Source organism: Gadus morhua, chromosome 11 (genome assembly GCF_902167405.1).
Source record: "Gadus morhua chromosome 11, gadMor3.0, whole genome shotgun sequence".
In the NCBI taxonomy this organism is placed as follows: Eukaryota; Metazoa; Chordata; class Actinopteri; order Gadiformes; family Gadidae; genus Gadus; species Gadus morhua.
In genome coordinates, this window is record NC_044058.1 from 626,412 (window position 1) to 651,030 (window position 24,619).

Genomic DNA, 24,619 nt, shown 5'->3' on the forward strand with positions numbered 1-24,619 from the left:
TTTCGTTTACAAATATTTATTTAAAAACGAAAATATCTGTTTTAGTGGGTGTAGCCTCTGTTAAATTAAATGGTTTTATGTCCGACTTAAACAATTTCGTTGCAAAGAGGAGGCGCGCATCATCAACTGCCGTTCCTAATTAAAACAACGCCGACACATTTTGCCTATTGGGAATTTACAGGTTCACAATCCTGCTCTTTGATATTTTGTTTATCATCATTTTTATATCAACTTAACTTCATAAAAAAATGCATTATTGGTGTGCTCCTGATAGCAACCTTTGAAATAGGACGGGTGGGCCAACTGGGCCGCTGTCTTAAAGGAATGCGCAGATCCTTTGAGCTCTGCAACTGTTGCAGCCGCGGGCCGAAAAAAAGAGAAGAAATCGATCGATTTTTTGGATTTATGCCTCCTACACGTCGACTCACAGAAAACGAGTCGTTTAACATCCCTAATTTAGACTGTACATTGTTACACATTGAAACACCCTTTTTTTTTTTTTTTCTATTTGGAGTTAACAGGAAGGATGATCAGAAAATGTACAGTAGCATAGCAGTCAATAAACATAAACAAAGTCACAAAATTCACTTGTTTTTTCTTTGTGTGAAGAGTACCTTATTTTTTCTTAAAGGTCCTATAAGCTTTACATTTAGTAGAAGAAAATTCAATAAATGTCCATTTTTGTTGAAATAATTTTCTTCTTAATTTCTTTCTTCTTAAACCGTTACAGATGAATATGAATGTTCTTAGTGAAGATGAATCGTTCCTTTCCAGTCAATGAAATGTTCCATACCTTTAATGTCTGACCGTCACACCAAACCTTTAAGCCAGCTGCATGATGACTTAAAGTCCCTTTGTCTAGAAGACCCGTAGAATGGAGCCGAGTTGCTCCCTACATGAGGTGTCGGCCGTGGGACATCTATCCCCGGTCTCCCCTAGTCGTGCTGCAACCTGGGTCCGTGGTTCGTCTTCGTAGACCTCTCCTCTCTGGCAGCGTGGTGGCAGGGTTGATGAAGGGTCTAGCTCTTACTGTAGCAGTCCCAGCTGGACTTTATTCAGACTTTAATTAGCGATGCACTCCATAAAGATGATTGATGGCCCATGGTGCGGTATCAACCATTTATTTTCACACATCCACACAACAGATACACCGTAAGAGCTGAAAGCAAATAAAAAGGCACAATCATGCACTCGTAATATGACCATGCTTTCCCCACAGCTAGCTACCACAACGAGGTGAATAGCACTAGCTAGCATTAGCTAACTCCAAAAATGCATACTCTTACACATATATCAAAAACAAAACGTAACAGAACTTAATTCCACAGTTTATCAACACGCATACCTGTTCGCCTTCCAGCTAGGTGCTATTAAAAGGATGAACAATGCTTCATATGTTTTGTGAACAGTTCTAAGCATGAACAAACGTGTTCATCTCTTAAACCTTCCTTTCCGTCTGAGTCGCGCACCGAGAGACGGCAGGTAAACGTCTCTGTGGCCTTTCAAAATAAAGGTCACACAACAAGGTGCAAGTAAAATTCGCTATGAATATTAATCAGAAACATATTTAGGGCACCATACAAATTTGAATGAACAAATGTGATATCCAAGGCACTATAAACCAATCTCAATAATATAAAATATGATAAAACAAAATTATATGGGTCATTTACAATTTTGTCCCTGATTACGTCTTATTGAACATATTGCCAATAGGTTCGTTCTCAACATTTTTGTTGTTATTTATTTAAGATACCTCTTGGATTACATAGGCTACATTTAATTGAAACGTATCCTTAATAGGCTACGTTAAATTTCGATAACACATTATTGTCAGCATTGATTGTAATGTTAATAGTCCAACGTTATATCAACATGTCACAAGAGGAGAAATTAGCTGCTGACGGGGTAACTGTAGGAGCGGGGGTTGCTTTGTTGATTTCTTTATCTAGGGCTATAGCTGTGGTCAAAGCGGGAAGTGTGCGTTGTCTGGGCTGCTGCCTGAACTGAGCTGCAGGAAATTATGTTCACACGTTTCTTCATTCATTCATGAAGGCTATACCGGTGAACGGTGACGTCAGACTCACGCCCACCTACAAACCAATCAATGTCCAGCCTGTCCTCTCGGAAAATACGACCACGTAGGTGGTTTGTTCCGCCACAGGTTACGACCCATTGGAATTTATCCAAAACGAGCGAACGAGGCCCTCTACATGTGCGGGCAACCCTTTCTCATCAAAATTACGTTGCCAGAACTATTCGGCATTCTCAATTACGTTTGTCTAAAAAACGTATTTTGTCCGTGATTACGTTTTATTGAACATATTGTAATGACCTCGCCGGTGACATAACGACGTCGAGTCATTAGTAATTGAAGGAACTTTTAATGGACCAAAACCCGGTCACTGAAACCCGTAACCAACGGCAGAAATCCCACCCAAAACAAACCCCGGTTACCCCGGCAACCCCCAACACGGTCTCACTCACGTGCAGGCCCCCACCCTCGTGTTCTTCCAAGGCCCTCCCCCAGCTGACCTAATGATTCGCCCCCACACTGATTGACAAGAAGAACATTACAATACATGCACACAGAACAACTGGCATAACGGACAACGAAATACAATGCAACACATAACACACAAACAATTTAACTGTCCCAGGGTCGCTACAATATCGTAAATACGAATTCGTTCTCAGCCTATTTTTGCCATTTATTTACCGTGTTACTATGGCAGAATAAAGAATAAATTCATGCATTATCATTCAACTTGAACATGTGTTTTTACAGTATAGAGTGGTGGAGAGGGATGACGTATGTCATCAAACCCGGAAGTGAGCGTCGCCCTCGGTTCCCTTGACAAAAAGCCAACGGGTTTTCCATTGGATTTTGGATTATTGCAGAAAAATCCTCAACTCCTCAAAAACGGAAAATAAATAAATAAATAAAAATAACCGTGCTCCAAAGAACGAAGTATAAACCAATGCATTCTGAATGGGAGTGTTTCTCCGATTTTTCCATGCTACACAACGAAATGTAAACCCATGCAAATAAAGACTTCATGGTCATAATAATTTCAATATCATTAATCTACTACTGAGTGTGTAGGGAGGTATTCTATTTTTTTCAACGGGGCTGAATCCAGTCACTTGACCGTCATGGTTGCTATGGTGGTTGCTATCGACCGCCCCCTCTAAAAACCACGCGGCAAAGGAGCTGCCGTCATTTGGATTGTTTTTGTCGTAAACTAGGGTCCGATGGTTGAAAAATAGACAGATATTCCAAGGTATCCTTAAAAGGCAGCTTGGATGTGTTTATTTTCTGCAGTTTAGACTTCTTCTATAACTAATTTTTGAAAGCAAAACACCAAGCTCATTGATTTAACGAGGGAGGGTTATTTGAAACAATTTATTCAATAAATATTTGTGAGAGGTCATTCCTTCTCCTGATTTAACTTCCTATTTATGTCTAGGGTAAACCCCTACTGTCCACAAGCATCCCCCCCCTCCCCATATGGATTTGGAGAATTGTTGCCACGTCCCAGTGGTGGAGGTATCATATATATATGAAAGAGGGCATTCAATTATAGCCTACTACAATGATCAATTAGGAGGCCGAAGCCCTAAAGGAAGTGATGCAATAGGTGACTGAGTCGACAAGTAAGCTGTATAGCGTCCCTTATATATCAAAGGGGGTCTCAAAGGACGCATACGCTTCAACCTGTGGCTCCAGCACTACAGGAAATGACTCAGCAAGTGCTCCATCTCGTTGCAACTCACCCAGCGGCTCGCTTGCAAGATTTTGGCCTGAAGTTCTTCCCAGACCCACACCCAGGCCTCTCTTTAATAATGACAAAAAGTTATGAGAGAAACACACATTAACTTTTTGTTATCTCATAAGCGGCGTGGTGCCGGCTCCTTTTGACCTTTTGACCCCCGACTTCAAAAACGTGGCCACAGGCCAGCTGTGTCTACACACCTTTAGCCACGAATGTACACCTCCATCCCACAAAAAATGGGGACTAGAAACTAACCTCTGTCTTATGTACATGTACTGTACTGTTGGAGGTCACGCCCCTTTGCCAACCTTTTCGAGATAGCTAGGGATGCTAAAATGTTTACACACATTTCCCGGGGCCCCGTGAACGACATATCCGAGATTTGGAGTTCTAGCCCTTAGAGAAAAAAAGTTTTCCCAAATGGAGTGTCATTTGGACAAAGCCCCTCAGAAGTGTAGCCTGCAAGACCTAATGGTTCAGAATTTGGTGGAAAAACAGTTTTTGAGATAGGAAGGTCCTACCGCCCTGAAATTTTAATACCTTATTCTAGGGCCTAACTGGGACCTCCACACCGAAACTTGGCCCGGTCGGACCCCGAGGGCAGGAAGGGGGGGCCTGCCCTCGGGGTCTGACCGGGCCAAGTTTCGGGCAGGAAGGGCCCCCCCTTCCTGCCCTCGGGGTCCGACCGGGCCAAGTTTCGGTGTGGAGGTCCCAGTTAGGCCCTAGAATAAGGTATTAAAATTTCAGGGCGGTAGGACCTTCCTATCTCAAAAACTGTTTTTCCACCACATTCTGAACCATTAGGTCTTGCAGGCTACACTTCTGAGGGGCTTTGTCCAAATGACACTCCATTTGGGAAAACTTTTTTTCTCTAAGGGCTAGAACTCCAAATCTCGGATATGTCGTTCACGGGGCCCCGGGAAATGTGTGTAAACATTTTAGCATCCCTAACTATCTCGAAAAGGTCGGCAAAGGGGCGTGACCTCCAACAGTACAGTACATGTACATAAGACAGAGGTTAGTTTCTAGTCCCCATTTTTTGTGGGATGGAGGTGTACATTCGTGGCTAAAGGTGTGTAGACACAGCTGGCCTGTGGCCACGTTTTTGAAGTCGGGGGTCAAAAGGTCAAAAGGAGCCAGCACCACGCCGCTTATAAGATAACAAAAAGTTAATGTGTGTTTCTCTCATAACTTTTTGTCATTATTAAAGAGAGGCCTGATTCTCAGATATGCATGTTGGATGGCTAGGGTGTAGGTCTGGGAAGAACTTCAGGCCAAAATCTTGCAAGCGAGCCGCTGGGTGAGTTGCAACGAGATGGAGCACTTGCTGAGTCATTTCCTGTAGTGCTGGAGCCACAGGTTGAAGCGTATGCGTCCTTTGAGACCCCCTTTGATATATAAGAGACGCTATACAGCTTACTTAAATGTTGTCGACTCAGTCACCTATTGCATCACTTCCTTTAGGGCTTCGGCCTCCTAATTGATCATTGTAGTAGGCTATAATTGAATGCCCTCTTTCATATATATATGATACCTCCACCACTGGGACGTGGCAACAATTCTCCAAATCCATATGGGGAGGGGGGGGATGCTTGTGGACAGTAGGGGTTTACCCTAGACATAAATAGGAAGTAAAATCAGGAGAAGGAATAACCTCTCACAAATATTTATTGAATAAATTGTTTCAAATAACCCTCCCTCGTTAAATCAATGAGCTTGGTGTTTTGCTTTCAAAAATTAGTTATAGAAGAAGTCTAAACTGCAGAAAATAAACACATCCAAGCTGCCTTTTAAGGATACCTTGGAATATCTGTCTGTTTTTCAACCATCGGACCCTAGTTTACGACAAAAACAACCCAATTGACGGCAGCTCCTTTGCCGCGTGGTTTTTAGAGTTATTAGAGGGGGCGGTCGATAGCAACCACCATAGCAACCATGACGGTCAAGTGACTGGATTCAGCCCCGTTGAAAAAAATAGAATACCTCCCTACACACTCAGTAGTAGATTAATTGAGTCTTTATTTAAGTCTTTATTTGCATGGGTTTACATTTCGTTGTGTAGCATGGAAAAATCGGAGAAACACTCCCATTCAGAATGCATTGGTTTACACTTCGTTCTTTGGAGCACGTTTATTTTTATTTATTTATTTATTTTCCGTTTTTGAGGAGTTGAGGATTTTTCTGCAATAATCCAAAATCCAATGGAAAACCCGTTGGCTTTTTGTCAAGAGAACCGAGGGCGACGCTCACTTCCGGGTTTGATGACATACGTCATCCCTCTCCACCACTCTATACTGTAAAAACTAGAGCTGTCAGTTAAACGCGTTATTAACGGCGTTAACGCAAACCAAATTTAACGGCGTTAAATTTTTTATCGCGCGATTAACGCAATAATTTTATAATAAAAAAAAAAAAAAACTTTTTTTTTTTTTTTTTTTGGCTCAAAACAAAGAAGCAGTAGCCTGACTGCTATGTTCAAATGACATTTGTTCAAAGCAGTCGTTTAATTGCACTATAGGCTCTTTTTTTGTATCGTCCTGTTTTGATCAGTGTATATGCCAATGTTGTTATCAATAAAAAATCATTTGCACAAGGCAAGCCGATGCACTTCACCATGTTGATAAGAGAATTAAAATGAGAAGAATTATGGGACAAAAAAATCAAGGGATATTTAGCATAGAAAAATAATTTGCAATTAATCGCGATTAATTAGAGTTAACTATGACATTAATGCGATTAATCACGATTAAATGTTTTAATCGCTTGACAGCTCTAGTAAAAACACACGTTCAAGTTGAATTATAATGCATGAATTTATTCTTTATTCTGCCATAGTAACACGGTAAATAAATGGAAAAAATAGGCTGAGAACGAATTCGTATTTACGATATTGTAGCGACCCTTCGACAGTTAAATTGTTTGTGTGTTATGTGTTGCATTGTATTTCGTTGTCCGTTATGCCAGTTGTTCTGTGTGTGCATGTATTGTAATGTTCTTCTTGTCAATCAGTGTGGGGGCGAATCATTAGGTCAGCTGGGGGAGGGCCTTGGAAGAACACGAGGGTGGGGGCCTGCACGTGAGTGAGACCGTGTTTGGGGTTGCCGGGGTAACCGGGGTTTGTTTTGGGTGGGATTTCTGCCGTTGGTTACGGGTTTCAGTGACCTGGTTTTGGTCCATTAAAAGTTCCTTCAATTACTAATGACTCGACGTCGTTATGTCACCGGCGAGGTCACTACAATATGTTCAATAAAACGTAATCACGGACAAAATACGTTTTTTAGACAAACGTAATTGAGAATGGCGAATAGTTCTCTGGGAACGTAATTTTGATGAGAAAGGGTTGCCCGCACATGTAGAGGGCCTCGTTCGCTCGTTTTGGATAAATTCCAATGGGTCGTAATCTGTGGCGGAACAAACCAGCTACGTGGTCGTATTTTCCGAGAGGACAGGCTGGACATTGATTGGTTTGTAGGTGGGCGTGAGTCTGACGTCACCGTTCACCGGTATAGCCTTCATGAATGAATGAAGAAACGTGTGAACATAATTTCCTGCAGCTCAGTTCAGGCAGCAGCCCAGACAACGCACACTTCCCGCTTTGACCACAGCTATAGCCCGAGATAAAGAAATCAACAAAGCAACCCCCGCTCCTACAGTTACCCCGTCAGCAGCTAATTTCTCCTCTTGTGACATGTTGATATAACGTTGGACTATTAACATTACAATCAATGCTGACAATAATGTGTTATCGAAATTTAACGTAGCCTATTAAGGATACGTTTCAATTAAATGTAGCCTATGTAATCCAAGAGGTAGCTTAAATAAATAACAACAAAAATGTTTTTGCGATATGTTCAATAAAACGTATTCACCGCCAAGATACATTTTTCAGACAAAATACGTTCAATGAAACGTTCCCTGAAAGGAAGATATGCCTTAATGACAATAATGTGCTATACGTTGACATTTAACCTATCTGGGATACGTTTCAACCAAACATAATCCTAGAGGTTAATAAATGGCAAAAAATAGGCTGAGGACGAACGTATTTGCAATACGTTCAATGAAACGTAATCGCGGACAAAATACGTTTTATGACAAACGTAATTGAGAATGCCGAATAGTTCTCTGGGAACGTAATTTTGACGAGACAGGGTTGGGTTTGTGGCTCCGGAGAGCCTTTGCCTTCTGACCTGAGCACCAGGGAAACCCAGAGAACAGATAAGATCCCCAAGGGGGACACCAGCCGACTAGGAGGTGGAGGAAACTAATTACATGAAGCCCTGCTGGGCCAGGCTCATTAGAGGTGGGGGGGGGGGCGCGCACACACGGACAACAGGGCCCCATGGAGGGGACAGGCTGCCATTCTCTGGAGGAAAAGTCTCTTAAGGAGATAAGGGAGTGTGTGTGGATTGTCTTTTTGTGTGTGTGTGTGAGTGATTCCTCACTTGTTGTGTGTGTGTAGGAATGGCTGCAGGTCAAACAACAGAGACGAAAGCGACGGCGGTTCTCTGTTTTATCTGCTCTGCCTCTCTCTTTCCAACCGGCCGCAGCAGCACACTATGAAGCTCTGCTGATAGACTATATGTTACGCCAGCGTTGAGACACACCCTATTCCTACACTGCCTGATGGGAAGAACTCACACACACACACACACACACACCCCAACACACATTGCACAGGCGCACAAACACACCCACACACATATCCACACACATATATACACATTTCACAAAGACCCCCACACCCGCACAAACAGCTTAAAATGAAAAAACAAAAAGGAAAGATAGATGATAATCTCGGTTCTCTTCCCCTTTTCTCCTCCTCAACCAATCCCAGCTACCCGCCCGCCACCCCCCCCCCCCTCCCCTCCCCGCCAGGTGATGTATGACCGACCTTCGTGATGCCGATGTTGCTGCCAAGCGGTTCTTTTACTGCCGCCATGATTCTAATGACCTCACTTCCTCTGACCCTGCCAGGCACTCTTGTTCTCAGAGTGGCTGCCAAGAGCGGAGGGGCAAATGGGTTGGTTTGAATAAGCATGTGTCAGATTCACACTGGTACTCTCTATTTCTCTTCTTCTTCTTCTTCTTGCTCCAATGGCACATTGAAGGACTCCTTGAGTCATGTTGTGACTGTCTGCCCCTTGATAACCGTTGAGATAAACCTGAGACTTTACCAACACATTATCTATTTTTTAGCACACACACAACAAATAACACACACGCACACACACACACACACACACACCAACACACACACACACACACACACACACACACACACACACACACACACACACACACACACACACACACACACACACACACACACACACACACACACACAAACACATACAAGCACAAACACAGACACACAAACACACACACACACAAACACATAGACACACACACACACAAACAAAGTCAGTAAGCAATCTAACTAAGCTTTTCCAAGCGTGTTGTGTATTCCTTTAGTGGTACTTGCTCTAAGCAGCATTTCATTAAACTACTGCTGTATATATCTGCTGATTAGCTTCTGGAGAACAGCAGGGGATGGCCGCAGAGAGGAGAGAGAGTGGGAGAGAGATACAGGAACAGAGAGTGACAGAGAAAGAGTTGCTATGAGATATAGGAAATGACTTGCTGTCGCAGGGCATCAAAGCTATATTTTGAATCTTTATGTGCATAGCACTAGGCCTCAGCAGGGGTCGGCATTTCCCGGAAAATTAATACAAATAAAAAGACACATGCACCACTAACACAAAGGGGCCTTGCATTGACATGGCAGCAGAAACAGCAACATTAACACAAACCAACCAACAAACACACCCAGAAGACCCCAACACAGACACAGACTAGCAAACGCACTGTTTTGGCCCTATGCACATTAATCACTGCACACACACACACACACACACACACACACACACACACCACACACACACACACACACACACACACACACACACACACACACACACACACACACACACACACACACACACACACACATTCAGAAGCCACATATTAATAAATATGTATGAGAGGAGAAGTGCACAGTCATTAATAGTGTTAGGGCAGGATTGCAGCTTAATGATCCCAATCTCTCCTGAGTCTGACACCTCCCTACTTCCAGTGTTGAGCCAACCAGGTTCAGACGAGGACAGAAGCCAGCGCATGCGGCCGTGCTGCTGTATATCAAAGAGATATCCCTGTTACCAGAGAGTGACTAATTGACCAGTGCCGGCAGCATCAAACCCCGGTCGGGGGCTGTGATGTCAGCCAGGATGGCCGCCAGATCCCGCTGCTCCTCTCCATTACACCCCTTCTTTCCTCAACTTGTTCCCTGCCATGTTCCTTTTTTCTCTTCCCTTCTCTTCTTTCCTTTCTGTCGTTCCCTTTATTCCTACCATCCTTCCTTGTGTCTTCCTTTCTTGCAGTAGCATGCGGTGCCCCTTCATTTCGGTGGGGCAGAAACTACTGCCGTATGACCACACCCACAATTTATATACATTTTTAACATGTATATTTTGAGCTACATTAAAACATGTTAACTAAACTAATTGTGAGTAAGAATCAAAAATAAACTAATAGCCTAATGCTACAGCACGCTTTTGAAGTGCCATCCGCAACACTCGTCATATGATGTCGGGCTAATTAGAATAGCCTATGTGCAATGGAAGCACCAACTCTGCAAAGTCAAAAATTCGACGTTATTTCTTCCATATTTTATTTTAACAATCTATCAACAATTTAACAACAGGCTTAGCGAGTGCAGTGCAAATACATGAAAAGTAGAAATACAAGTCATCAATCAAGCAGACCTTCGATTTGGAACTTGGCCCAACGTTGTGTGCAAATCTCTCAATAACAAAACTTATAAATGAGATATTTCTCAATAACAGCTGTTTAAATCAGGTATGAAATCAGGTATACAATTTTAATACCTGCTGAAATAAATAAATAAATAAATAAATAGGCTTCAATGCCGAAAGATACAGGCGGAGTAATTCGATTTTAAACAACAACAGCCCTAGAATATGACCACGGGGCAGATTACTTTACGACCATATGGGCGTCTTATAGCGCGGATTGCAATTCTTATTGCAGCCTGCAAGGTTATGCGAGAAACATACGGAGGGACGCGGTCGTTGAGCTCCCCTGCCCCACATTGCATGACTCGTAAAGCCGCGAACACACCAAGCGCGTACCTCGCGTACCATGTACGCGCGTAACGCAGCTAAAATGTTGCTTGACCATTTTGTGTCAAAAATGGTCAGATACGCGCGTAACGCGCGTAGATGAGACTGCCCAAAACTCCCCCCCCCCCCCCCAGCCTGTGGCTGCGCTGGATTTAGGAGTCCGAGGAAGGAAACCCAAACGCCGCCATGTTTGGGTGGATGATAGAGCTTGGATCGGGTTAGATTAAATAATCTCGGATATAAATAACAATAATCGGGTTAAATAACTTCACATGGTGTGTCTGGTGTGTTTCCAGCATTCGTAGTGTTGATCAGCAGAGAAATAGTCCGCCAAGACGTTGAGGTTGCTTAGCAATCAGAGACTCTGTCCATGCAAGTGAACGGAGCGTTCCCTCTTCGTCATAACTATCAAACCAAACATCCTTCACATTCACCGAGCGAACCTTATGAAAGTAAAATGCAAATTTCTCGCTAGAAATGTTTCCATAAACGCATTTAATGGCGTAACTATGTTACTATTTCCACCCAGAATAAAGAAAGTTGCCGGCCGTGGCTGCCATGGACATGGCTGCGCTGGAGTCCGAGGTAGGAAACCCAAACGCCGCCTTGTTTGGGTGATAGAGTTTAGATCGGGTTAGATTAAATAATCTCGGATATAAATAACAATAATCGGCTTAAATAACTTCACATGGTGTGTCTGGTGTGTTTCCAGCATTCGTAGTGTTGATCAGCAGATATATAGTCCGCAAAGACGTTGAGGTTGCTTAGTAACCAGAGACTCTGTCCATGCAAGTGAACGGAGCGTTCCCTCTTCGTCATAACTATCAAACCAAACATCCTTCACATTCACCGAGCGAACATTATGAAAGTAAAATGCACATTTCTCGCTAAAAATGTTTCCATGAAAGCATTTAATGGCGTAACTATGTTATTATTTCCACACAGAATAAAGAAAGATGTCGGCCGTATGCTTCTGTCCAAGCTCACTACTCTCTGCCAGTGACGTCGGGTCAAGCTCAACGCTGATTGGCTATTGCGGCGCGTATGAGCGTAAAAAGTTCAATTTTTGAACTCCTCGTACGCGCGTATATATACGCGCCTCATACGCCCCTAACGCGAGTAAAATGTTGCTTATACGCATGTAACGCGTGTACGCGTCTCATACGCGCGTAAACCAATGGTTCCCTATGGAAAAATTGCCGATTTTATACGCGTGATACGCGGGTAACGCTTTTGGTGTGGCCGTACCTTTAAACTCAACTAGAATCGCCACCATCAACTTGACATCAACAGACCAAAAATAGTCGGAAAGCCTACAGAAACTATAGAGAGTTAATGTGACAATCACATTATTAAAAATAAACTTGGAGCAATGATTTACTGAGGAACTATTTTTTTTGGGAGCCTGCTTTTGCAGGGAGTTCGCCACCCCTCCTGCCCATATGGACGGCACGCGCCTGCTTCTTGTGTCCTCTTAACTTTTCCCGTCTTCCCTTCCTTCTTTCCTTTTTTTCTTCATTAGTTCCTTCCACACTTCCCTCATCCTATATTTTCTATCCTTTCTTCCCCATCCCTCTGTTCATAGCACTGTCTGGAGGGATTTTGCCACTCAGGCCACCATCGACTCCCACACGGACATTGATATATACGCATCCTCTGTTCTGAAACGTATGAACTCTGAAATCAACAGTGTCACCACCCTCAAACGGATTACCACATTCCCCAACCAGAAGCCATGGATGAACAGAGAGGTCCGACTCCTATTGAAGGCACGCGACATCGCCTTCAGTTCAGGTGATGCTCGGGCATATAGCTCATCCAGGGCTAACCTGAAGAGGGGCATCAAAGCTGCCAGGCACTGCTACAAGCTGAGGATCGAGGAGCACTTTAAGAGCAACTCTGACACCCGACGCATGTGGCAGGGCATCCAGGCCATTATGGATTACAAACCGGCCAACATCTCCCCCCCATCCAGTGACGCCTCCCTTCCTGATGAGCTTAACCACTTTTATGGTCGCTTTGATAGGGAAAACAGGGAGCAGGTCATCAAGGCTGTGCTCCCTGCAGACCACCAGCCCCTCACTCTCTCCCCCATCGACGTGTGTGCAGCACTGAGCAGGACTAATGCACGGAAGGCTGCTGGACCTGATGGTATCCCCGGACGGGTTCTCAGGGCCTGTGCTGTGCAGCTGACTGAGGTCTGGACTGACATTTTCAACCTGTCACTAGCCCAAGCAGTTGTCCCTTTGTGCCTCAAAACCTCCATCGTGCCGGTGCCAAAATACTCCACTGCAGCGAGCCTGAATGACTTCCGCCCAGTTGCACTTACCCCCATCATCTAAAAGTGCTTCGAGAGGCTGGTCCTGGCTCACCTCAAAACCTGCCTGCCACCCACACTGGACCCTTTCCAATTCGCCTACCGTCAGAACAGGAGCACAGAGGATGCCATCTCCACGGCACTCCACTCCGCCCTCTCCCACCTTGACAACAACAACACCTATGTCAGAATGCTGTTTATTGACTTCAGCTCAGCGTTCAACATCATCATCCCCTCCAAACTGATCACCAAGCTTACTGAGCTGGGCATCAACACCTCCCTCTGCACCTGGATACAGGACTTCCTAACCAACAGACCACAGTCTGTCAGGTTGGATGAACACACTTCCTCAACCCTCACCGTGAACACTGGCGTTCCACAGGGCTGTGTGCTGAGCCCCCTCCTCTACTCCCTCTTCACCTACGACTGCACAATACGATTGTCAAGTTTGCAGACGACACTACGGTGATTGGTCTCATCAGCAACAACGATGAGACGGCCTATAGGGAGGAGGTCCAACACCTAACTGCATGGTGCGCCAACAACAACCTGGCTCTCAACACTAAGAAGACAAAAGAGCTCATCGTGGACTTCAGGAAGTCTAGAGGTGGCACACACACCCCCATCCGTATCAACGGGACGGAGGTTGAGCGTGTCACCAGCTATAGGTTCCTAGGTGTCCACATCTCAGAGGACCTCTCTTGGTCCCTCAACACCTCTAAGCTGATCAAGAAGGCTCACCAGCGTCTCTTCTTCTTGAGGAAATTAAAAAAGGCCCATCTGTCTCCTCAGATCCTGGTGAACTTCTACCACTGCATCATTGAGAGCATCCTTACCAACTGTGTCACAGTATGGTATGGCAACTGCTCTGTCTCTGACCGGAAAGCCCTGCAGAGGGTGGGGAAAACTGCACAACGCATCATCGGTTCCTCACTCCCCTCCATCGAGGCTGTCCAGAGCAAGCGATGCCTGCGATTCATGTACAAACTGCACTTTACTGCTCCTTTGCACTTCCGGTTGGTCACAAAACCTCATTTCGTTGTACTCTGCACAATGACAATAAAGTGAATCCAATCCAATCCAATCCAATCCAATCATTCCCTTTGTTCCTCCTTTCCTAACTTCCCTCATATCCTTCCCTCCTAATCTATTTTGTTCCTCCCTTCCTTTCTCTCTTCCCTGCCTTCTCTTCCTTCAGGTTCATCCCTCCCTCCATTCCTCCTCCCTCCCTTCCTTTCTCCCCTAGCCTCCCCGACTGCGGCGGGCCGGTCCATCTCGGGGCCTCCCTGTGGACAGTCTGTGTTGTGCTCTGTGATTCTGTGATTCAGCTGTTCAGCACCCAGGCTCTGGAACTCCCTCCCCCCACACATAAAACAGTCAAACACCATTGCAACCTTCAAGTCACAACTCAAAACTCACCTGTTCAAACTCGCACACAACGTCTAACTGATCACTGTTTTGATTCTTTGTTTGTTTTGTTTTGTCTTGTTTTTGTTTTATTTTTTTTATTTATTATATTTACTTATTTATTTATTTATTTTATTTATTTATTTATTTTATTATTTTCCCACAATGTCTTGTTTTTTAAACGATTTATGATGACTATATGCTCTGTAAGGTGACCTTGGGTGTCTTGAAAGGCGCCTCTAAATTAAATGTATTATTATATTTATTATTATTCTGAGATGAAATGTCCCAACCCCCCTTTGGTACTCACTCTCTCTATTTCTCTCTTCCTCCATCTCTCTATTATTCCCCCGCTGTCTCTGGTCATCTATCTCTCCATGTCTCTCTCTCTCTCTCTCTCTCTCTCTCTTATGGCACTCTCTCTCGGCCTCCCCCGTGCCTCTCCATTGCGTGTCCCTGTGCTACCCCTTACACAAACAAAACGAATAAATCGTGGCACTGGTAATTACATAGAAGCCAGCAGTAAATTTCACTTCCATTTACATTTAGATTAAGGAATATTTATTTCCTATCAATCTGCAGTGTAAGGCCGATGCACAGAGTGGTCCATATGCAGACACAACTGGGTGTATGGCATTTCTCATACCTTGGCCCATGAATGTGTGCCTTTGAACACTTGAAAACACACACACATGCACCCATTCACGCACACACACAAACACACACACACACAAATGCATGTTCCACAATAATTTAACAACAAACATACCAAGACATAAAAGTGTATTCAGATAGAAAAAGGCACACACACGTTACACATTATCCACATACAAACATACCAGCAGACACACATGCATACACACACATAAATTAAATACAAACACATATTAAATACAGACACGCTCACAGACAAACACACACAAACACGTAGACACACACACATACATCCTGGGTGATAAATCTTAATGTTAGCGCTGCAGCTGCCCTGTGCATGTGGACAAATGCACAAATTACAGTGCTAAATCCTAATATCCTGTAACCTCTACCAGCACCCAACACACACAAACATATACTCAAACACACAATGGCATAATGACCTTTTTTTTTTTGTGTTCATTAAGTGATAGTGCTGTGCTGAAATCTGAAGTGTAAAGCGTTTCTCTTACAAGTATTAAGCCTTTGTCTTGAGTAGTGCTGCACGATTAACCGAATCGCAATCGCGATATCATCCTTTCTCGATTGTATAACCGCAAAAGGCTGCGATTTAATTAGAAAAAAAAAAAAAAAAAAAGTTTGCACAGCAGAAATGGCTTTATTTTGAAAAATATATTTTTTAATTATTTATTTAATTTTGTAATTATATTGTTATTTTGAAAACAGTGCTGTACACTTATTTTAGTCTTGATATTTTTTATGCTAGTTTATGTTTGTATGTTTGAGTTGAGAAAGAAACATTTTAAAATTGTGTGCATTTCCCTTGATAACCAAGCAACCAAGCAGACTCATGACACCATTTGTTTAATATAACGCAATTGCAATATTGTCCATAATAATCGCAATATGACTTTTTCACCAAATTGTGCAGCACTAGTCTTGAGACACAAAATGCACACACACACGCACACACACACACACACACACACACACACACACAAACACACACGCACGCACACTTTTTTCTGTCTAGGTTGTAATGCAGTCAGAGATAATCTCAGCCACTGTGCATAAAGTAGAAAAATATCAGCCCAAAGCCTGTAATATTTCACTGGTGTTATAAGGACAGATGAGCCTAGGAACAGCAGCCAGAGGCATCGACTCTGGAAAACAGATACCAGATTTGGTTTAGTCTCTCTCTCTCTCTCTCTCTCTCTCTCTCTCTCTCTCTCTCTCTCTCTCTCTGTTTAGCTCTCTCTTGCTCTCCCTCTGTCTATTACTTTCTGTCTGCCTGTCCCTCGCTCCGTAGTGCTGGCGATCATCATCTCCCAGGTCCTCTGTTAGTGCTGCTGCAAGGTCCCGCCCCCCAGCAAGCACACACGTACACACACACAAACACACAAATACAAGCACAAAGGCTCCCACATACACATACACACAGATAGACCCACACACACACACACACACTTAACATTCTTCCTCAAGCAATTGAATGCGGGATCAAACATCAGATGTAGAGACACTGCGTGGGTTTAGCATGATTACAACCTCTGTTGGAATGATGAGAACATTACATCATTTAAACAAACACACATCCGGCTCCTGGTGGCCCCACCACCATTCTCCCTGCATTACCTGATTGCTCAGAGTACAGTCATTATGGACTCTCTCTCTCTCTCTCTCTCTCTCTCTCTCTCTCTCTCTCTCTCTCTCTCTCTCTCTCTCTCTCTCTCTCTCTCTCTCTCTCTCTCTCTCTCTCTCTCTCTCTCTCTCTCTCTCTCTCTCTCTCTCTCTCTCTCTCTCTCTCTCTCTCTCTCCCCCTCCCTCTCTTGGTCGCACTCCAGGACGTATAAAATACATTACCCAGCAGTGCTTAAGTGTATGAGACATTAACTAAAGCTTTGCCAGGGGAGACTATGGAGGTAATTTCCGGCGTGAAATTGGTTTATTTTTTCATGTGTGAGTGTATTCCCAGGAGGGTGAGGTGTACAATGCTCGTTCCCAAAACCAGCAAAGCACTTGTGTCCATGTACACATGCCGCCCTTGTTTATGTGCAGCTGCATACGTTTTTGTATTATCTTTACTGTGCAGAACTATCTGCAGAAGCAGATGACCTTGTGTTCATGCACATAAGTACAAGAAATGTCAGATGACTTAAACCTACACTATGTACGTTCTCCCAATAGAGGCCTCTAGTGGCAGGAGTTAAAATAGCTACGGTCATATTAACAGAACCTCTAGTGGTTGAGTTGTATTCAGAGTTAAAGAACATCTAGGGGCTGAGTAGTAGTCATATTAACAGAACCTCTAGTGGCTGAGTAGTAGTCATATTAGAGTCATTGTGATGGTTTGATAACACATTAAGGGTCGATTGGTCGCTGTTTCAACACCCCCTAGCGCATCTTGGCGGAGAAAGGGAATATGCAAGTTTCTGCCGGTGACCCGCCGGCAGAAACTCGTGGGAGTCTTGGGTCTCGTGAAGTAACGAATGCACGTCGAAGAGTAGCCTATATCATGTGATATGTCCAGCTGGCCATATAATGCAGTACCCTGCACGAGAGCTGCTGTTAGCACATATTCGCCAGTAACAGAACTGTTACGAGACGTGAACCTCCATTATAGCTTTAGCCATGTTACACATTTGGTGTAGTTCCCTGTTTGTAGAGATGTTTGTAAAAAGATTGCTTTGTATGCGTTGGCAAACAGCATTGTTATAAGTTATCATTGCGTGGCTTGATGACCCAAGACAGCTCGGCCTGCTTGCCCCGGTACAGCCACCACCCACATCTGAACTTGTGCGGGTTAGTGTCAAGTGTCAGGAGGAAATCCAGCGAACACTCAAGAAGATGCTACACAATCTAGATGCTACACAAAATAAAACAAACCATGATGAACTGCCACTTGCATTTTTTGCAATATCCAAGATAAATATTTTTCTAACCATAAAGTGCATTGTTGGACAAATGAAAGAAAGGTGGTGCAAACATCTGTTATATAAAAAAAGGGAAACATTTTAAAACCTGGCTTATACAATAATAATTATTTACAATGTTTATTTGCAAACATTTATCCGTAAACATAAATGTGTCCCTAATCTTCCAGACACAGCATCTGGCTATCACAACTCTCCTTCGGGGACCGGCGGCAGCATACCCTCCCTATGTCTGAATCCATCTCCCTGTATTTCCGTGCACAAGTGAAGTACTTGAGCAGATGCATAAATGTACAATTGCTGCGCAAATTGTTCATGCTATCGTTATGTATTATGTTGGCTGATTGTTCTGTTCAACAATCAAAGATAAAATAATTCTAATCTAGAATATAACATCTCCCCGTCAACTATATAAAAGGATGCACCCTTTCAAAATGTATAACCTTGTGTACTCTTTATGAACACCTACCTCGGACATGGTGCAATGCCAATTGAATGCGCGAGACTCCGGCTCCTTTTACTGATGGTTTAATGTCGCACATCTTGTAGACATCATCACACTGTATAACTAAAATACAGAGATTAAATTAGCTTAACACACAAACAATTATCCAAGAGCACATAAATCCTTCACGGCAAATAAAAATGTAACAAAAACACAAGACTAACCACTTTGCCTGCTTGTAGCCAATGGGGTTAACTTAAATCTCGCTTGAAGAAAGATTAAAATATAAAACCTTAGCAAAAATAAAAAATGTGGCTTTTCTGCAGCTGCAACGCTAGCTTCTGGAAGCTTCCAGAAAAAAAACAAGGAATATGACCAAGAAATAAAACAACAGGTACATTTACAAGAAATAATATGAGAGTCCACCTTGAGGTCAAAGACTGAATTACACATAAGACTTTACAGAGCAGGAAAACACTGCATGTGTGGGACTCTGGTTAAGTTAGGCTATAGTATTGGACATTATGGGAAAAGGTTCACTGTTGAGTGCCGGGAAACATCTACACCCCTGGTATATTGTATTTGAGGTTTTGTTTATTGTTTTGTTTATTGATTTATTTTAAGCTATATGCTTTGACTGCATATGTACATGCAGAATGAAAGGAATTAAGACCGTTATGGTAGAATTGTCCGGAGTTAGGGGGATGCCACACACAGGCACATAGGGGCAGCCCACGGGGGGTCTTAGTGGTCCTGACCAGGGCTGGACCATGGAAATATTATAAAATGGACAACGGATTCAAAAATGGCGCCTATTCATTCCTATGTAAACTGCTCAATGGCGCAGGGCAACATCAAGGAGAGATATGCTTCTGTAACCAGGGTGAAGCAACGTGTATTAGTTTTGTTGAAATGTCACCAAATTCTGATTAATAAGAAGCAAATATGTGTTTAAGCCATGTTCAAGGTACTTTTTGGTAACCTGTTCCAACTCCTATGTTAATGTGTTTATTATACTTGTACTGTCGCTTTAAGAAGAGTTTGTGTTGAGTGACGTATGTGCAGCGCCAAGCTCAGAATGCGGTTGGCTATCTGAGTCGAGGTATGTTGTTGTATTTGTCGTCACATTTTGAGCATATAAATCGTTTTGTAGACAATGTAAATGTTATATGTGAACATGCTACCGCGCTGTTATTTCAGCTCACGCTTTGCAAATGCACTTTTTGTGAGTTTATTGTATAAATTAAAACACAATTGATTAAGCCTAGGCCGACAATGACATATATATCAGTCCTAATCCTGAGCGCACGATCGGGAGGTGGAAGTTGCGCTTTAGATGCCTTCACAAGTCCAGCGGAGGGCTCCAGTTTTCGCCGGCCAAGTCATGCGCTGTGATATGTGTGACAGCTATGTTGCACAACATTGCAGCTAAGGCTGGGGTAGCTGGTTGAACCGGAGGACATTGAGGACGATGACGACGAGGAAGATCGGTGTGAGGACGGCCTCCCTCATAACTACGCGGCTGGTTTTCATGCACGTCGAAGAGTGATTTAGACTTTTTTTTAACCCCCTCCACCCTCCCACATGTCACTAAACATTCCCGTCAACGTGACCAATCCCCACCGTATCCCAGCCTTTTGCCTGCTCCTTTGCATTTTTTTAAATATTTTTATAATTAATATTTTTATTTTATTTTTATTTTACATTATTACATTACATTATTTTAGGCTACGTTTTATGAGTAGCCTTTGTCAGTCTGCACAAATCCCCGCCACTTTCTCTCACACATTTTAAGTGCCCTGCCTGCTCAAACATTTCCTGGACTGTCTCTCTCAAACTAAGAACATAATGGCCCACATTAGGCTCAGACGCACGTGATACACCATTACCAATGTGTTATAATAAAACGCATCCAATACTAGGAATGTCCGCTGGTTACGCCACTGAGGCTATAGTAGGCTAACGGGGCTCTTAGCGTCCTACGAATACCCTGGAGCACTCGTTAGCTACTCGTGACTCGTCAGCGTTTTTAAGAGGTTCGTTACCAAAGATGCTTTCGGGAAACGGTGTGAAAACTGTACGATGCTCGTACGACCCACTCTGCGATCCACTTAGGCTAAAGATGCTTTCGGGAAATGGGGCCCTGGCCCATACGGCTGTGATTGGTCCAATTGCCATTTCCCTATTTAAGGGCTTTCTCATTTGGTGTTTGGGGGGAAGGTGGTGCTGGCTTGACGTGAGGCCAGTACGAAAGACTTATGTTTTGATTAGGTTATGCTATGTTTTGTTATCTGAGTTTTGTTTGCTGACTGATGCAGCCATTTCCTTTGCTTTTGGAACATTGCTCTATTTTTTGTGAATGTTTTAATGAGAATTAAACTTCACTGTTCTTAGTCCTCAGTCCATTGCCCTCATTTTTGCCCACACTCGAAATTTCCAGTTGGCCGTATCCCAGATACGTGGGGCGACCACGCCGGTCCCTCACAGGCCTATCCACGTGTGTCAATGCTGAATGAAATAGGTGTTTGCACATTGTGGACTTTTTGTTTAATCTCAGTGAACTGAGAAAAAAAAGGCAGTTTCAGCACGTTTGGCAATTGTAAATTGAAGTACTGATTTAAGGCTGTATATATGTTTGCCAGTTGATATGCTTTTCTAATACTGTCATTTCGTGCTCTCGATTTATCCATTGTGATTTTGTTGGAATTATTATCATTATTAATTTTTCCATTGTGTTGATGAAGTGGCATTTAATATGGCAGAGTGCAGAACATACTTACTGGGCAGTGGGGGTGATGATACTGAGCGCGTTCCTTTTGAGTGCCAGTTTGGTGTGGGGAGGGGATTTTTGAATCAGCCCTCAGAAACCAGAACACCAGGGCCTGGAGTCACGGCGTTGGGCAACCCCCAGTTGACCTCAACTCGGTATGTAGACCGTGCTATGCCAAGCCACGTCAATCAGAACCCAGACTTGGGTTCGCTCATTACACAGTTGGCTGAAAAGCTGGGTGAGTCCATCACAGCTCACCTACAGGCTGATAGGGGCACAAACAGCACGAGTACTCCTCTGCCAACAGAGACAACATTGCCTAATGTCAGTGTTGTGCTGCAATCGGCCGCAAAGGAGCCCCCCTTATTCAGGGGCGATGGCTCAGATAAATTTACAGTTCACGAGTGGGAAAATCTCATGACCCTGTATTTAAAGAGACGTGCCATCCCAGTTCACGAGCAATCACAAGAGATTCTGGCAAAGCTTATGGGCAAAGCAGGAGATTTGGTCAGAGTAAAGCTGCGTTACACATCTATCAATCACGCTACAAATCCACATGTGATTTTTGATACTCTGAAACAACATTTCAGTGAACTGTCATACTCAAGCATGCCCCTGTCAGATTTCTATAACATACTGCCCACACCAGGTGAAGATGCTATGGAGTATTGGGTTAGGCAAAATAAAACGGTGGATGTAGCTGACGAGTGCTTGAAAAAGGAGGGTCGTAGCATTGATGACCCGGGCCATGAGGTCAGCATGATGTTTATCAAACACTGCCCGGACCAGTCTCTCCACAGTGTTTTCAAGTTCAAGTCTGCTGTCAAATGGTCGGCCTCTGAAATCCAAGATAGGCTCGATGAGCACATGCAGGATAAGAAATCAAGATCTGCAGCTGCAAGGCCACGAAGGCCAAGTGTTGTGGAGCACAGAACTCATTCGTGCCATGTACCTATGCTTGAAGAGGCACCTCTCTTGAACACTGCTGCTCAACCAAGACAGCCTTCAGCCCCTTCGACCACTGCTGGTGTCGACAATGACTGCATGAAGGGTTTGGTAAACCTGTTGGACCGGCTGGTCACAATGCATACCAGTGATGTTGATAGGTTTTCAATGTAGTGAGTCCCCGGGACCCACAGGTGGCGAGTTGGGTGGGTCCCTGAGAAATTCAATGGGTCCCGACTCCCCAGTTTAAAAAATGTGTTTCTTTTTTATTATTATTCTATTTCTTAAATTAAATTAATAGTGTTAAACTCCTTGATGGTGGTATGATATGGTTAGAGCTGGAGTACTCAACCGTTCATGTTTAACACTAGAAACGCCGGGCCATTTTTACTTACTCCTAGCGCCGCAAGAGGGGTCAAATGACCCCTAAGTCATTTTAATGAGAGGCTATGCATTTGCACATAATGATCACTAGGTGGCGCCAATGGATAGTGGATAGTGAGTTTAGTGCGTCCTTTCAGATTTTAATGCATCAGGGACGCAGGACGCGTACCTAGCAACCTCACTGCATACCCAAGTGCCTGCCAATCCTGGCACCCAAGCTGCCATGCCACGCTCTTTCCAGAGAGTGTGCAAGGTTTGTGGGGCTCCTAATCATTCCACATTGTCCCACTGCAAGTAGGACAACCTATGTTTTCAGTGCTTGTGTCCCGGTCACTGGAAGAGGGACTGTCCTCAACAAACAAACCAGCGCCGCTCTCAGCCTGATGATAGCACTGGTGGCCAGCCTCAGCAGTTAAACTATTAAACCCACACCTGGAGGGGGCCGGTGTGGGTAACGTAAATTGAATCCCTTCTGAAACCTGTGACCTAGAGCTGTGCCAAAGCACCTAAGGGTACAAGAATAGCCATTCAAGCTACCCAGAGAATCAAAGCTTTCGGAGAGCTGTTCTATGCTCCAGTCCTCGTCAACCACAGTGTGCAGCTTAGAGGCATGTGGGACTCTGGCTCTATGGTATGTAGCATCAGTGAAGAAGCAGTAGAGAAGCTCAGATGCACTGATGTTTTGCCAGAGAAGCAGTACCCCGAAGAGAACATTGTCTTGATTGGCTGTGGTGGTTTGCGAACCCAGCCTGAGGGCTTTTATGATTTGGAGATGCAGCTGTATGGCGTTCCATGTATTGTATCCACTTTGGTTGTGTCTGGCCAACAAGATGACCTCATATCAGGCTTGAATATCATCAAATATGTCACTCATGTCCTGAAGGGTGGTGGCGAGTACTGGGATCTTGCATCTTTTCATGACCATCAATCTGACCCCGAGATCGGTCACTTCTTGTCCATGTTCACAAATGTCGAGCGCTGGAAGGGGAGCGCAGTCCCAGAAAAGATAGGAACTGTCAAGCTCACCCAGGCGGTGACCCTCCTACCCAGGCATGAGCACTTGGTTTGGGGCAGACTCCCTGCCAAGTCGCCTATGTCACCTGGCAGCACTGTTGTTGTGGAGCAGACCAACTCAAAAGCCATGCCACGAGGTGTCCTAGTGGGTTGTCTTGGCACACCTCTCTGGGGTGATAGATGGGTGCCAATGACAGTTGTGAACCCATCTGACAAGGCGATCACGCTGAAGAGGAATTGCAAGTTGGCTGATGCGTTCCCGTGCTTAGCAGTCGAGGATCTTGCTGTTTTCCAGGGTTCACAAGCAGCTTGGGAGAAGAAGCAACCCGACACCGAGAAACAACAGCATGATGCTTCTTCAAGTGCTAGTCTTTCATCCCAGGCCGGCAAAAGTCTGTCAGAGTTGGGTCTGAGCGACGTCGATGTAGCCTCATGTCAGGTTAGCAAGCTTGTAGGTCCCAGCTCAAGTAACTGATAACTGACTATCAGGACATCTTTTCCAAGCACTCTCTTGACTGCGGTGAGGTCAAGGGTTACACACACCGCATCCGTCTCACGGACGATCGCCCGTTTCGCCTACTGCACAGGAGAGTCCCTCCAGCCCACTATCAGAAGTTGAGGCAGGCTCTCACTGATATGGAGGAAAAGGGAATCATCAGAAAGTCTGCAAGCGAATATGCGTCTCCTTTGGTGATGGTGTGGAAAAAGGATGGTGGGTTGCGGATTTGCAATGACTTCAGATGGTTGAATGTCAGAACCATAAAGGACGCAC